The sequence below is a fragment of the Vombatus ursinus genome, unplaced genomic scaffold, assembly GCF_900497805.2.
Source record: "Vombatus ursinus unplaced genomic scaffold, bare-nosed wombat genome assembly UNPS02014847.1, whole genome shotgun sequence".
Lineage (NCBI taxonomy): Eukaryota > Metazoa > Chordata > Mammalia > Diprotodontia > Vombatidae > Vombatus > Vombatus ursinus.
Genome location: NW_020954625.1, coordinates 3,132,398 through 3,149,415, shown reverse-complemented (window position 1 = coordinate 3,149,415; position 17,018 = coordinate 3,132,398). Strand labels below are relative to the sequence as shown.

Genomic DNA, 17,018 nt, shown 5'->3' with positions numbered 1-17,018 from the left:
GCCCTCACATGTGTTCTGTGTTCTGAGGTCCCTCCCAGCCCTCACATGTTGTGTTATGATCATCCCAACCCTAATATTCTCTGTTCTGCATTCCATAGTCCTTCCTAGCTTTGACTTTCTGTATTGTATGTTTCAAGGTCCTTCCCACTTCTGACGTTTTATGTTCTGAGTCCTCTCAGCTCAGAACAGAAGACCCTTGGAAGATAGAACATCTTCTTCCAGGGCCCTGCTTTCACATTAGATGACTCTAATATTCTCTGTTCTGTGTTCCATGGTCCACCTCATCTCGGATAATCTATGTTGTACTGTCTCCCCCAGATCTTACATTCCATGTTCCATATTCTAGGGGTCTCCCAGCTCTCATCTTTTTCTAAGGTGCCAGTTGTAACATTCTTTGTTCTAAGGTCTCTTCCAACTCTGACATTCTACGTTCCAAGCATTCTCTGTCCTGAGGTCCCTTGCCTTCCGTAGGAGCAAATCTGTAAATGGGGGGGGGGAGAAATGAGTTTTTCCCCATTGCATCTTTTTCTGACATTAAGTCCAGTGCTCTTTCACTGTCTTGATGATTTGGGGACCTTATTTTGCCTGTGGGAGCAGTGAGGGGACAAAAACCTCAGAAGGAAGCTGAGAAACCATGGCCACAGCTGAGAGGAGCTGAAGGGGTATACAGCTTGTGAGCCCAAAGAGCCCAGGAGGTTGTGAAAGTGGCTGCTGAATGGGTCAGAGCCCCACCAAGTGGGCATGAACACCACTCCTTGAAGATGGATTTGTGCACGGGTAGGAGGGAAGGAAGGTTTTTCTCCTTTACATTTTTTCTGCATCACAGAAGATCCATCATTTCCTTTTCCTGTAATGATGTTGACCTGATTAAAATTTTTATTGGATTTTTACAAAATAATTTCATACATAACATTCCCCAGAGCCCCTGCAGGAGGGAAGTAAAAGGCAAAGAAGGTGGGGAGGGAAGAATGGAGGAGGGGTGGAATCACGTAAGGAGAGAGGGAGAGATGAGTATATTAAGCACAAGGCGGAGAATGGAAATATTTGATTTTACACAGAAACGATCTGGCAGGATGGAAAAAAGATTAGATCTCTTGCTTTTTAAATAGTGCTCTTGGAATACTGCAGCTGTAAAAATGGGCTTGGAATTGGCAATTTGAAGCTAGTGGAGGAAGTGTCTTGTTTCCCACAGAAGGGCCTTTGAGAGGGGCAAGGGATTTAATGAGAGCTGGAGCCCAGGTCTACGCAAATTCCCATGGAGAGGAGGGTGAGAGTGTGTCACAGCCCAAGCGCCATCCACGTCCCCCTTCTATCCAAGGCACAAGAGCACCTCAGGCTTCTAGGATCTGCCACGTCAAAGGAAACACTTCCCTCACAAGGCCCCAGTGAGGTACAGAGGATGCGCCTTATTAGCACCAATTTATAGATCATGAAACGGATGCTCTGAGGAGTTTAAAGATTTCTTTCTGGAGGATCCTATTACATATTTGAGAAACCTTCCTCTACCAATTCTTATTGGCACCGGAATTGCTTTTTATAGGCTTAAGAGCTGGGCTTGGAGTCAGAGAGTCCTGAGTTCAAATCCTGCCTCAGGACTTTACTATCTGTGTCACCCTGGGCACTTATTCTCTGTCTGCCTCAGTTTCCTCATCAGTAAAATAGGGGAAATAATAGTATTTCCAGCACAGCATTGTTATAAGAATCAAATAGATGTCATATGGAAAGGGCTACACAAACCTTAAAACTCTCCATGAGCTAGTATTATTATTAGAGATTGGCTTGGAGGTATGGAGAGTTTAAATGACTTGCCCAAGGTCAAACATAGTGTCAGAAGCCAAACTTGAACCCAGTTCTACCCGACTCCAAGGTTGGTATTCTATCAGCTATTCCACACTGCTTCTCATTAAACAATTTACCCAATGTTCATTCTTTTTTTTTTATTTTATTTTTATTTTCAGTTCCAAATTTTCTCCCTCCCTCTGCCCCCTCCTCCACCTACTGAAAAGGCAAGAAACACTATACCCATTATACATATGATGTCATGTAAAACAATTTACCCAGAGCTAGGGAAGCTAATGTTTAAAGGCATATCTTGGTGGAGTGGATAGACAGATTGCCTTGGTGTCAGAAAGGTCTGGGTTCAAGGTCTGCCTCTGACCTAGCTGTGTGACCCTGCAGGGATCAGTCAACCTCTTAGGGACATGACAACTCTCTAAACAAGTTGTATGTCCTCATTAGTAAAAGGTTTTCATCACCTGCAGTTCCTCACGCCAGTGAAATCACAAACCCAGCCAAAAGAACAAAAATCACAGCCCTTAAGGAGAAACACCAGGATTCAGAGCTGCAGGACACCTTAGAGATGATCTCATGCAGGGATTCTTAACCCGGAGTCTGGGACTTTGTTAAAAAATATTTTGATGACTGTATTTCAACATGATTGGTTTCTTTTGTAATCTTTTGTATTTTATGCATTTAAGAACATGGTTCTGAGGAGGTATCTATGCATAGGCTCCCGAGGACTGCCACATAGCACAGAAAAGGTACAGGAGCCCTGCCCTTGTCCAACCATCATCTCACAGATGGGCAATCTGGTGCCCAGAGAGATAAAGCAGCTTGTCAAGGTTTACACAGGTAAGATGCAGCAGAAATGGGATTGGAAATAATGTTCTCTTTCTGTTCTATCATTTCATCTGTCTTCTGGCCCAGAGTCCTACCCACCATATGCAAGCATTTCACATTAGCTTGAACTCTCACTGTCTTTCCATTCAATTCGAGGGGAGAGGAAGAAGGATGGGAAAAGCTTAAATTTATAAGTGGGGCCTGAGGGGAAGAAAAGTAGGGTCTAGGATCATAGTTAAATACTGGTCACTACATGTAAGCTAAATACTGGTCACTACATGTAAGCAACCCTTCCCTAGCATGTGAGTGTGCACACGCGCACGCGCACGTGCGCACACACACACACACACACACACACACACACTCCACCTCCACCACTCAAGTGCTCCTTGAGATCTTCTACCCCTGAGGTTTTTTTGGACTGCCTTCAATCTTTCTTTTGGAACGCCCGGGAAGCCTGAGAGAAACCATCATCAGTCAACACAACCTTCTCTCCACCCCTACAAGTGACATTCCTGCCGTCCTCACCCACTTAGGGCCGTAAATAGTAATTCTTTCAACTAACATGTCCTAGAAGGGTTCAGCCAAGTTGCTAAACCCTTTCTCCCTCCCACTCCCACATTGGGCTATTTTTGCTAAGCTCCCAGATTAAAAAAAAAAAAGAAAAGAAAAACAAGAAAAGTTGCCTCATGTCTAAAGAGTCTGATAAGCTGACTGGAGTGTAAACAGGCCCGGCTGGCTCAAATATTTGCTGCGTTGCTGAGTAACTGAACAAAACGTCCCTGCTCCCCAGCATCCGAGGAGGCAAGGACTTGGAGGAGAATTTCAAACAGATGTCCACTGCCCAGAATAAGAGGCATTTCATGCAGCATCGGGGACCACCCAATAGATTGCTCAATTGGCCTGGATCAAATGAACTTTCAGGTCATTGAATCTCAGAGTGCATGGGACCCTCTAGTCCAACCATGCCTGAACAAGGATCCTCTGTACAGCGCCCCAGACCAATGCTCATCTAGCCTTAGCTTGGGGACCTCCAGGGACAAAGAACCTGCAATGTCCAGAGGAGGTCCATCTGTTTGGCAACAGCTCTCACTGGGAAATACTTTCTCTGATTTTCCAGCCTAAATCTGCCTCTTCTGGTCCAGTCCTCTGGGACTAACTAGAAAGAGTCTATTTCTTCTTCCATGTGAAGAAACAAAATGTTTCAAGTCTCAAACTTCTAAGTAAATTAGAACTTAAAAGACCCTAATGCTTTAGCTGATTTAATATGCCACTAGGTGTGGATCAAGGTAAAATACCTGGGTGCCAATACCAGCATTTGCTCCAAGGCACCAGGACACTCCAGGCACTCTGGAAGGTGACCAGATATCATTCAGACCATTTTCATAATTTAATATTATTTGGAGTCTTTGCGATTTAAATACCTTTTCCATGTCCTGAGTCCTTAACTTGTCATGATCCGTCACTACCAATATATCTTTACCTTGTTTACGCTTTCCATTAGATAATCACTTTATTCTCTATTGGAAACTAACACAAGCTTTGTGGTCAAAGGAAATTGTTTAGAATTCTAGAATTCTCTAGTAGTGCCTGGATAGGGCCTAGAACTCCCAGGTTTTTTTTTGTTCTAGAGAACTAGGAATTTTAGTTGGTAAGGGATTGTTGTTGCATCCTTCGATCAAATATTTGTAGTCAAATACAAAAATAGATCTGTCATTTCATTGATTCAGGAATTCCTTCTCATGATGTGGATAGCAACCTGTCCTATGCGACTCTCATACATGTCCTCCCAACATTTTGACATGAGGGGTCCAAGCAACATGTGGACCTTCCTTGCTTTCTTTCAACATCACAAGGGTACTAGTAGAGGTTTTTGGGCATCCACTCATCATCTCTTGCTCTTGCCATGGGACCAGCTCATCTTCTCTTTCTGTCATACAGTTCCCTGATGACCTCCTTCACTCTTGTTCTTCAGAGTTTCTCCTTGGTTATATGTTCCAGCCTGCTCAAAAACATGTGCCTCTCTAACACCCTCTCTCAACTTTAGTTCTTAGGTGACTGTGATGTTCCATTGCTGGCATATGGTGAGACCAGTAAAATGTTCATATTGAAAAGATGGGCCTTTGATTTCATGGGAGGCTTGGGATCAGTCAAAGAACCATGCAATTTCCCTAAAGCAATCCAGCCCACTCTCTTCATTTTCAACTCTGGGCCCAGCTCGTTGTATTGTCTGTCCAAGATACACATACTATTGGACAATCTCTATAGGGTGTCCACTCATAGGTTGAAATGTGGGTATTACATAGACATTCTCCATCCACTTGATCTTTCCTGTGTGGATAGACAGGCCAAACTCTACATTGAGTACAGATTATTGCACGAGGCTCTGTGATGGGTGCTTGAGTGCAATCCATGTAATGTCATTCACAAAGTGGAACATCTGGAGGACCTCACCATCCCCAGAGAATCCTTCCTGGACTCGGTACCAGGTATCCTCCATCATTGCAGTCCCCATGGTACCCCTGTTTTATATCTCTCCTGACATTTATTATAAGAGGATCATTGAACAAGGTCATTCCCATTGTTACGTCTTCCAAGGAATTCCAAAAGATGATAATATATGGATGAGAGATACTTTGTTGCAAAATAACCCAGTATTTATTTATTTTCAAAATATCCAACCAAAAATCTCAGTGGGATCTTATGTTCTCTACATCTTTCAGGCAACTATGACATGATAAAGATGTGGTCCATTGTTGAATATCATTTGCAAAAGCCTTCTTGTTCATGACTAATAGCTTCATAAAGGATGCCCTCAATTTGTGTATAGATGACCCTCATAAAGATTTTGGATAGATGGGAGATTATGCAGATAGGTTAGTATTTTTGGATGCTCTCTTGGTCATCATTTTTTGGCATCATAATTTCTGAGATCTTTTTTTCCATGCCATTGGTATATTCTCCTCCTTTAGAGACCTTGTATATTGGTCTCTCTGTGACATCAAAATTCTATCACCTCTGGCACAGATTTCTTGTATGTATAGACTTGATCCAAACAAGCATGTTTTCCTCATTTTTGTTCTCTTTAGTGCCATCTCTACATCCTTTCTAATTACCTCAGGGACTCTAACATTAGGGTCTAAGTATGGTGGAGCCACAGTCCGTAAAGGAGAAAACAGTTTGTTGCAATCGTTTTTACAAATCTTTTCCATTTTTCTTCTGTTTGTCATCCTCTTTCCATTTTCATCCTCAAATGCCCTTGGGATGACTTTGCTAAGTTGGATCCCTTGCCAAACTTTCTCTAAAATGGTTTTGCCTTACACTGCTTCTCTCTTTTTTCTGAGTCAGTACTGCTCATGAGCATCTATTATCCTTCTTTGTAAGATTTTAAGGATGACTTTATATTCTACAGCAACTTGGTGGCACAGTGGGTAGAATGCTGGACCTGGAGTCAGGAAGACTGAGTTCAAATCCAGCCTTGGACACTTATTAGTTGTGTGACCCTAGACAAGTCACTTCACCACTGTCTGCCTCAATTTCCTCATCTGCAAAATGGTTATGATAATAGTGTTTACCTCCCAAGGTTGTTGTGAGGATAATATTTGTAAAATGCTTTGTAAACTTTAAAGCACTGTATAAATACTAGCACTTAGCACATTGCTTGGCACATAGTAGGTGCTTTGAAAAATGTTTATGTGTGTGTATATATACATATATGTATATGTATATAATGACAAGCTCTCTCTATATGTATATATATGCATGTATAAGCACACATACATAAAACTATAATCTACTGTATCTTTTGGCAGCCATCACTCTCCATTTGGCAAGTAAGGCAAATGTTTTCTGACTAGTGTGCTTTCTGGGCTCATTTGTTCTCTTTATTGTAGAAATTAGTTTATATTGGTTTAACTTCTGGATGAAATTATAATAGTCGGTGACAATGCCATTTCTATCCATTTGCCTTTTTAAAAAATTTCAACTGCTTGTTCAAATAATTAAGGGCTGACTCTCATTTGTATGTCGTATCTTTTTATCATGAGTAGTCCTTCTTGTTTATTTTAAATTCTGGCCTTAGCTCTGACAACTCAATAGTCTTACTGTGCGCAGACAGCTGACTTAAGGATAATTCCTACATTCATAATAAGTCATGTCTGTCAGAATGTAGTCATTTTCATTTTTAGTGAGATTATTTTCTGCTTACCATGTCCAGTGCCTACCAATTTTTTTGGGGAAAGTGTTCATGACATAGAGGTGCAAGGCTTCTGTATAATCTACAAGTCTTTGGCCTCTCTCATTTCTTTCTCCTGAACCGTACTTGATATAACTCATAAATATGTATTCCTAATAGATCAGAGTCCTAAATACAATGCTGAGTGATTCAGTTTATTTGCTTTGACATACGTGGCAGCCTTTCAGCAGCTTGCAGGCAGTGAGCACATCCCACTCTACATCCTCCCTTTTCTAGGCTAAACATCCCCAGTTCCTTCAACTGATTGGCATATTTCATGAACTGGTCACTCTCCTCTTGACAACCCTGCCAATCTTGAGATCCTAGAGCAACAATAATACCTGAGGTTGGACACAAGGGTCTAGGATGCTAATCCTTCTCCCTCTCTACTAAGGGGTCCCTCCTCTCGACTCTGGATGCATTCGGTCACAGACCAGAGGAGTTTGACACCTAAAAAGAAGAGCCAGGCTCTTTTCTCGTACTCCCTGATTCTTTATAAGGTCTGTTTTGTTGATGAGTTGTTTCAGTCGTGTCTGACTCTTCATGACCCCATTTTGGGTTTTCTTGGCAAAGACACTGAAGTGGTTTGTCATTTCCTTCTCCAGCTCATTTTATAGATGAGAGGCTGAACTGGGGCAAACAGGGTTAGGTGACTTGCCCAGGGTCATACAGTTAGTAAGTGTTTGGGGCTAGATTTGAACTCATGTCCTCCTGACCTCAGGCCAGTTCTCTATCTACTTTACCACCTAGCTGTCTTCAAGCCTTGGGGGAAATTATTTAAAGTTTAGGTTTTGGCTTGTATTTAAAGTCCCTTTAAAGGGAGGAATAGAAAAGCATTCAGTGTACATATAGGACAGCTATTTATTTCTTCTAAACACAAAAGACTCACAAGTGTGCATTGACAGAAAACAAAGAAGCAACAATAATAACTTATAACTACTATTATACTCTCCTGAGAGGTTGAGACAAAACCATCAAAACATAAAGCAATTTATGAGATTGCTGAATAGCCATTTTTATATTTCACCTTGTCTCTGCACTGTCCAAACAATTCCCTCTAGGTACAAGTCTTCTTACTAGCCCAGTCAGGAGCTGAGCTCCTTACCCCGTTGGTAGTTAACCTCTCTGATGCAGAAACTCCCCTCAGCTGCAAGTCGGCTCCAAACAAAGGACCCAGGATCTCCAGAACTCTTGAGCTCCCAAGGTTGCTTCCAAGGCTGGATACAATCATCTTGGGAATGCCATTTGGTCATCTCTAATCAGGAAAGAAATAAAACAGAAACAGTAGCTAAGGGCCCACAGATCAAGCTCAGGCTTGCCTAAGGCCACACACATGCTGCTACCATGTGTTCACAGTTCAACATTTCTGCCCAGATGAAGGAAGAATACCAACCACATCCCATCTCAATCCTTCAGGGAGAGACTCAAAGATTCCTGCTATGCTCATTATCTGGAAAGAGAAGAGGAGTTTCAGCTTTAAAAGCTCACTGAATCAGCAACCCTTCCTGCTCTGTGGCCAAGAAAGGGATTTCTTTGTCATCTAAAAGCACCAAGCCTTTCAATACTGAGTCATATGTGTCCCCAGAAGCTATCGGAGAAACTCAGCATGTCCTTTATAGGATAAGCCATATAGTGCCATTCCCACACATATTCCATGGAATACAACCTAGGATTGTAGGCTCCAGTCTAAGGAACATAGGGGAGGACCAATAGGTTATTTGTCTTTTGGAAAAGGAGAATGTCCTTTGGGGGGAGGGGAGAAGTAGGAGGGAGCAAATATGGCCTAAATTCCAAGAAACTCACCCCAGGGGCTTGGGTTCCTTCCAAGAATGACAGCTCCAACTTGGATGCTCAACCTTAAGCAATGTCTGGCTTTGGTGGCTTCACAAAAAGCCCTTTCTCACACCAGTCCTAGATATTTCTTCTGAGCCCCATGTATCCTTTGGGTCCCATGCAGAGATTTTAAATAAGGTGTGCAATCCATCAATCCACTGGAAAATCATTGAGGCCATTCCATTGGGCATGGAAAGCCCTAGACTAGGAACAAAGAGTTTCCCCCTCAGCCCTGTCATATTACAGAGTATTAAGCTGAGGCCCAGAGAGGGCAAGGTGCTTGTCCAAGGTCACACAGAGAATTCATGGCAAAGCTAGGACTAGATTCTAGGTCTATAAACTTCGAGTTTGGGATCTGGCTGTTGATGAGATAACGGATATAGAGCATTCTGCAAACCTTAAGGTCAGCTATTATTATTAACAAAGGTCACACAATCATTAGTGACAATTCAAACCCAAATCCTCTGACCTTAAGCCTCTCTTGCAGATGATATTTCCTTTGAACATTCTGTATTCTCTCTCTTCAACTGTGTGAGCCCCAGGACATTTAATTGTCTAAAAAATACCAAAAATGTTGTTAATACTATAATTAACATCAACAACAACCCCCAGAAAGAGATAATGTAATAGTGTCTCTATTTTACAAAAGAGGAAACTGAGTCTCTGAGAGACTGACTTGAATGACTTAACCAGAATTACACAGCAAGGTAGTATTGGAACTAGACCTCAATCTCCAGCATTTTGCTTCCAAAGTCAATGATCTTTCTCCTGTACCATGGTGACATTAGAGGATGACAACCAGATCCCAAAATAGAAGTCCACAGATACCATACTTGGAGCCAGAAGACCGGGAATGGAATCCAAGCTCTGATCCTCACCAGCCAAGTGACCACATAAAAGCTACTTCCCATCTGAGTCTCACCTACAAAATGGGCATGGGAACATTTGCATCCATGACCTTCAGAAACTATAAAGCAATAGAGAAGTAGGACCAGTTGATATCTCATAGGGAATTACAGTTGGAGTAGGAAAACCTGCAAACCTTGAGTTTGAATCCCAGCTCCTACTAATCCCACCCACTCATCTTAACCCCAGCCACTTACTAAGTGCAAGTCCTTCCCCCTCTCTGGGCTCATCTCCTCTTCTGTAAAAGGAAGGCATTAGGCTCAATGATCTCTGAGATCTCTTTTTGCTAAATTGTCTGCGATTTGTGACCCCCTACAGAGTGCTAGAATGAAGAGACTGGAAACTTTGCACTAGGATTCCAACAACTAGAACTCCACTTCTTCAGTGGGGAGGCAGAACCAAGCCTCTTCCCCATGGTTATCCACCCCCACATTTCCTGTCTCCATCCTAGCCAGCCCCAGGTACTAATATCTCTGAGCTGCAGGTCATGTTTCAATCATGTCACTTTCAATTCCACTCCCCATCCCTGCTAACACTTGCAGGGGTCATGCTGCCTGCCACTCAATGCAACTGCACCTGTGTTTGGACTTTGTTCCTTGCCTCTTCTACCACCTCCTTCCAGTTAGACTATTCTACAACAGCTTCCTTCCCACCCCCAACTCCCCACTGATTGTCCTTTGGACTGCCACCCTCAGCCCAACTGGATTTATCCCCAGGCATAACAATGCCTAGTTCTAACTCTGCTGGAAGTGGAGGGAGGTATGTTAGGGCCATGAGGTTGAGGAGAGATACTCCTGTGGGAAATAGGTCTGGGAGTACTGACCAACCTCAGCCTAGTCCTAGACTGAATCAGGCAGAGAAAGTGCTGAGTTGAACATTCTAGGGAAGGAGCCACAACTCAGCACTTTTCCAGCCTAGCAGTTGTGCGGAGTTGATGAGGGATTTTATTTGGTTTTCATTTCTCATATGTCTGTGCATAATTGTTCTTTCCATGCCTTGATTTTTGGTCTTAAAAAGGCCCAGATCAGACTTCCGGTGCCAAGATGGCAGAATGAGAAAGGCCCTCCCTGAAGCCTTCCCAAATTCCTTTCCAAACAACCTTGAAAAACTGCTCAGGGAGGTCTTGAGGTGGAGCCAAGATGGCGGAGGGAAAGCAGTGACTGTCTTGAGCTGTCTCCCAAAGCCCTCCAAATACCTATAAAAAATGGCTCTAAACAAATTCTAAAGCAGCAGAACCCACAAAAATACAGAGTGAAACAAATTTCCAGCCAAAGACAGCCGGGATAGTTGATCAGAAAGGTATATCTCACTGGGCGGGGAGAGGAGCACAGCTCAGCGTGGATGTACAGACTGTAGCAACCCTGGAGCAGGCCTCAGAGGGCTGAATCTCAGGCAGCTGTGGCAGTTTCCAGACTTCTCAACCCACAGACACCAAAGACAACTTAGAAGGTCAGTGGGAAATGTCTGTGACTGCGGTGAGAGAGGAGCTAGGTCTCAGCTGCAAGTCTCAAGCACGGCCCGGGGCCACGGCTTTTTCCTGAGCTTCTGGCCCACAGACTGAGGGGGAATCAAGTGGCTGATCAGAAGGGGATTGCAGGGATCTCTTTGCCAGTGCTGAGGCAGGAATCTCTTGCTATACTAGTGCTTGGATCTGGGTCGCATTTCTGAGGGGCAGTCCTGGGGCGAGGAGGAACACTGGTGTGGTGAAGCTTGTTGTGGTGGGGGAGAGAAAACACCTTGCCCCTTATCATACCACCTTGGAAGAACTGAAAATTTACAGGTCCCTAGAAGTACCTCTGAAAACAGCTGTACGAACCCCTGAAGCTTGGGACAGTACACTCTTCACATTGGAAGCAGACTTTTACCTTAACAAAGAGTTTAAAACTCCCAGGATCATGAGTAAGCAGCACAAAAAGAGTCAGACTATATTATCTTACTTTGGTGACAAAGAAGATCAAAACATAATCAGAAGAAGACAACAAAGCCAAAGCTCCTACATCCAAACCCTCCAACAAAAATATGAATCAGTCCCAGGCCTTGGAAGAGCTCAAAAGGGATTTTGAGAAGCAAGTAAGAGAAGTAGAGGAAAAACTGAGAGTGATGCAAGAAAATCATGAAAAACAAGTCAACAACTTGTGAAAGGAGACCCAAAAAAATACTGAAGAAAATAACACCTTAAAAAATAGCCTAACCTAAATGGCAAAAGAGGTCCAAAAAGCCAATGAGGAGAAGAATGCCCTAAAAAACAAAATTGGCCAAATGGAAAAGGAAGTCCAAAAGCTTACTGAAGAAAATACTTCCTTGAAAATTAGAATAGAGTGATTGGGAGCTAGTGACTTTATGAGAAATCAAGACACTGTAAAACATATCCAAAAGAATGAAAAATTAGAAAACAATGTGAAATATCTCATTGGAAAAACAACTGACCTGGAAAATACATCCAGGAGAGAGAATTTTAAAATTATTGGACTGTCTGAAAGCCATGATCAAAAAAAGAGCCTAGGCATCATCTTTCAAGAAATGATCAAGGAAAACTGTCCTGATATTCTAGAACCAGAGGGCAAAATAGAAATTGAAAGAATCCACCGATCTCCTCCCAAAAGAGATCCCCAAAGGAAAACTCCTAGGAATATTATAGCCAACTTCCAGAGTTCCCAGGTCAAGGAAAAAATATTACAAGCAGCCAGAAAGAAACAATTCAAGTATTGTGGAAACACAATCAGGATAACACAAGATTTAGCTGCTTCTACATTAAGGGACCACAGGGCATGGAATATAATATTCCAGAGAGCAAAGGAGATAGGATTACAATCAAGAATCACCTACACAGCAAAACTGAGTATAATCCTGCAGGGGAAAAAATGGTCATTCAGTGAAAAAGAGGACTTTCAAGCACTCTTTATGAAAAGACCAGAGTTGAATAGAAAATTTGATTTTCAAATACAAGACTCGAGTGGAACATGAAGAGGTAAACAGGAAAGAGAAAATCATAAGAGACTTATTAAAGTTGAACTGTTTACATTCCTGCATGGAAAGATGATATTTGTAACTCATGAGACCTTTGTCAGTATTAGGGTAGTTGGAGGGGAAAAAATTATATGTATGTATATAGAGATATAAATAGATAGATAGAGGGTACAGGGTGAGTTGAAAATGAAGGGGTCATATCTGGAGAATAAAATTAAGGGGTGACAGAGGAATATACTAGGAAATGGAGAAAGGAAGAGGTAGAATGGGGTAAATTATCCCACAAAAAAAAACCAGAAAAGAAAAGGCTCTTACAGTGGAGGAGAAATGGGGGAAGGTGAGAGGGAATGAGTTAATCTTATTCTCATAGGATTTGACTTAAGGAGGGAATAACATACACACTCAATTGGGTGTGGAAATCTGTCTTACCCTACAGGAAAATAGGGGGGGAAGGGGACAAGAGAGTATGGGGATGATAGAGAGGAGGGCAGATTGGGAAATGGAGTAATCAGAAGCAAATACTTCTGAGGAAGGTCAGGGTCAAAAGAAAGAATAGAATAAATGGGTGGGCAGGAAAGGATTAAGGGAAATAGAGTTAGTTTTTCACAGCATGTCTACTATGGAAGTGTTTTGCAAAACTGCACATATATAACCTATATTTAGTTGCTTGCCTTATCAATAAGGGTGGGTGGGTAGGGAGGAAGGGAGAAAATTTGGAACCCAAAGTTTTAAAAACACATGTTCAAAAAAAAGTTTTCACATGCAACTGGGAAATAAGAAATACAGGAAATGGGGTACAGAAATCCATCCTGCCCTACAGGAAAATTGAAGGGGAAGGGGATAAGAGAAGGGGGGGGAGAGATAGAAGGGAAGGCAGACTAGGGGAAGGGGTATTTAGAATGCATGCCATCTTGGGGTGGGGGGAGGGGCGAGATTGGGTGAAAATTTGGAACTCAAAATCTTGTGGAAGTAAATGTTGAAAACAAAAAAAATAAATAAAAATTTTAAAAAAGAAATTAAACTAAATTAAATTTTAAAAAAAACTCCTCAGAACCAATTTAGGAGCAGGGAAGCAGCTTACCAGCTCAGCAGGAAAATTCTGTCTCACTGAGGTGGGAGGGGAGCCCGATAAAGGAACAGCAGTGGCAGACCACAAAACAGGGGGCCTGCAGCAAGGCTCCTAGCCCAAGAGCAAACCATCAGTGAGGCCCTACCCCCATACAAGCCGGCAGCCCTAGAGGCAAGCCAGACCAGATCAGCATCACAGTGAGACCCCATACGCAGCATAGGCCACCAGCAAGGCCCCATGCCCAGGACAGATCAACAGGGAAATCCCACCCCAAGTAGAAGCCAGCCAAGAGCCCCCTCCCTCCAGTGAAAGCCAGCAGCTAAGCCCTGAGCCCCAGTACAAGAAGCTTGGGACAGTACAGGAGCAGAGCCCAACTCTTACACAAAAGCACAAAGTTACAAAATAGGCAGAAAAATAAGCAAAATAAACAAAACAAAAAAGAACTTGACTATACAAAGTTACCATGGTGACAGTGAGAATCAAAACACAAACTTAGAAGAGAATAACAGTGTCAAAATGTCTACATGAGAAGCCTCAAAGAACAATGTAAATTGGTCTCAGGCCCAAAAAGAACTCCTGAAAGAGCTTTAAAATGGTTTTTACAAGCAAATAAGAGGGGCAGCTGGGTGGCGCAGTGGATAGAGCACCGGCCCTGAAGTCAAGAGGACCTGAGTTCAAACTGGCCTCAGACCAAACACTTGACACTTACTAGCTGTGTGACCCTGGGAAAGTCACTTAACCCCAATTGCCTAAAAACAAAACAAAAAACAACAACAACAACAACAACAAAAAGCAAATAAGAGAATACATCTTTCTCCTGGTCATCCTTCAGCTGTGAGGACCACGTGCCTGACATCTACCTGCTAGCCATGGACCCCAAAAGTAACTGTGAGAATGGTGGCTCTTGCACCTGTGCAGGCTCCTGCAAATGCAAATTATGCCAGTGTGCCTCCAGCAAGAAGAGCTGCTGCTCCTGCTGCCCAGGAGAACGTACCAAGTGTGCCCAGAGTTGTGTCTGCAAAGACCCCCAGACCAGGAGTTGCAGCTACTGCCAATGATGTCCTCACTTCCCTTTGACTGTAAATAGAAGAATTTGTGCAGACCTGAATTTTCATACTGCAAGGATGTGTTTTCTACTGTTTTTCTATGAAATGTATGAATTAAAATAAACTTGATAAATACCTTTAAAAAAAAGCAAATAAGAGAAATAGAAGAAAATGGGGAAAGAAATTAGTGTAATGCAAGAGAATCATGAAAAAAGAGTCAACAGCTCGGTAAACACACACATATAAATGGAAAAAAGATGTACAAAAATTCACTGAAAAAAATAATTCCTTAAATAATAGAATTGGCCAAATTGCGAAAAAGATACAAAAGTTCACTGAAAAAAATAATTCCTTAAAATTTAGAATTGGACGAGTGGAAGCTAATGATTCCATGAGACATCAAGAAATGATAAAATCAAAAGAATAAAAAAATAGAAGATGTGAATCTTCTCATTGGAAAAACAACTGACCTGGAATTGAGGAGAAATCATTTGAGAATTATTGGGCTACCTGAAAACCATAATTTTAAAAAAGAGCCTGGACATTGTATTTCAAGAAATTATCATGGAAAACTGCCCTGACATCCCTGATATCGAGTGGGCAAAATAGAAATTGAAAGAATTCACCAATCATCACCTGAAAGAGACTCCAAAATGAAAATTCCTGAAAATAGCATAGCCAAATTCCAGAGCTCCCAGGTCAAAGAGAAAATTACCATCAGCCTGAAAGAAACAATTCAAATATTGTGGAGCCACAGTCAAGATTACATGGGATTTAGCAGCTTCTACATTAAAGAACCAGAGGACTTGGAATATATTCTGGAAAGCAAAGGAGTTAGAGTAACAACCAAGAATTACCTACCCAATAAAACTGAGTATAATCCTTCAGGGGGAAATGAATATTTAATAAAATAGAGGATTTTCAAGCATTCCTAATTAAAAGACCAGAGCTGAATAAAAATTTGTTATCAAAATACAAGATTCAAGAGAAACATAAAAAGGTAAAAAAAAATTGTGTTTCTAATTTATTACTAAAATATTTGGGCATCTACCTGCCAAGATAAACTCAGGAACTACATGAACACAATTACAAAACACTTTTCACACAAATAAAGTCAGATCTAAACAATTGGAAAAATATCAATTGTTCATGAGCAGACCAAGACAATATAATAAAATGACAGTTCTACCTAACTCAATCTACTTATTCAGTGTGATACTAATCAAACTACCAAAAATTATTTGATAGAGCTAGAAAAAATGATTTAAGAATTCATCTGGAAGAACTAAAAGTCAAAAATATCAAGGAAATCAATGGAAAAAAAATGTGAAGGAAGGTGGCCTTGCAATACCAGATCTCATACTATATTATAAAGCAGGATTTATCAAAACAATCTGGTACTGACTTAAAAATAGAGTGGTGGATCATTGGAATAGACTAGGTACACAGGATTCAGAAGTAAATGACCATAGTAATCTAGTGCTGGATAAACCAAAAGATCCAAGCTTTCGGGTCAAAAACTTTATTGGACAAAAACTAGTGGGAAAACTAGAAAATAGTATGGCAGAAGCTAGGTATAGACCAATATTTCCCACTGTATTCTAAGATAAGGTCAAAGTGGGCTCATGGTTTACACATAAAGGATGATAACCATAAGCAAATTAGAAGAGCATGGAATAGTTTACCTATCAGATCTATGGATAAGAGAAGCATTTAGGACCAAACAAGATATAATGGGGATTACAAAATGTAAATGGATAATTTTTGCACCAACAAAGCCAATACAATTAAAACTAGAAGGAAAGCAGATAAGTGGGGGGAGGAATTTTACCTCAAGTATCTCTGATAAAGGCCTCATTTCTCAATTATATAAAGACCTAAGTCAAATTTATAAGAATATAAGTCATTCTCTGATTGATAAATGGTCAGAGGATATGAACAGATAGTTTTCAGACAAAGAAATCAAAGCTATCTATAATCATATGAAAAAGACTCTAAATCACTGTTCATTAGGGAAATGCAAATTAAAACAACTCTGAAGTACCACCTCACACCTATCAAAAAAAGAAAAATGATAAATATTGGAGGTGATGTGGGAAACTGGGATACTAATGTGCTGTTGGTAGAGTTATGAACTGATCCACTCTGGATCTCCATTCTGAAGAGCGATTTGTAACTATAATGAAAGGTCTGTAAAATTGTGCACACCCTTTTATCCAGCAATACCACTGCTAGGTGAGTATCTGAGAGAGAGAGAGAGAGAGAGAGAGAGAGAGAGAGAGAGAGAGAGAAGAAGCAGAAGAAGGAGGAGGAGGAGGAGGAGGAGGAGGAGGAGAAGAAGAAG

General features: G+C 41.5%; 1 long non-coding RNA gene across 1 annotated transcript in view; it reads right to left on the bottom strand.

Annotated features, from left to right (window-relative positions):
* Window positions 1-17,018, bottom strand: part of LOC114026946 — a 141,863-nt gene that overhangs the window by 73,186 nt on the left and 51,659 nt on the right. The window contains exon 2 of the long non-coding RNA XR_003567183.1: window positions 7,959-8,108. This is a non-coding gene — a long non-coding RNA (uncharacterized LOC114026946). The remainder of the gene's footprint in view (window positions 1-7,958; window positions 8,109-17,018) is intronic.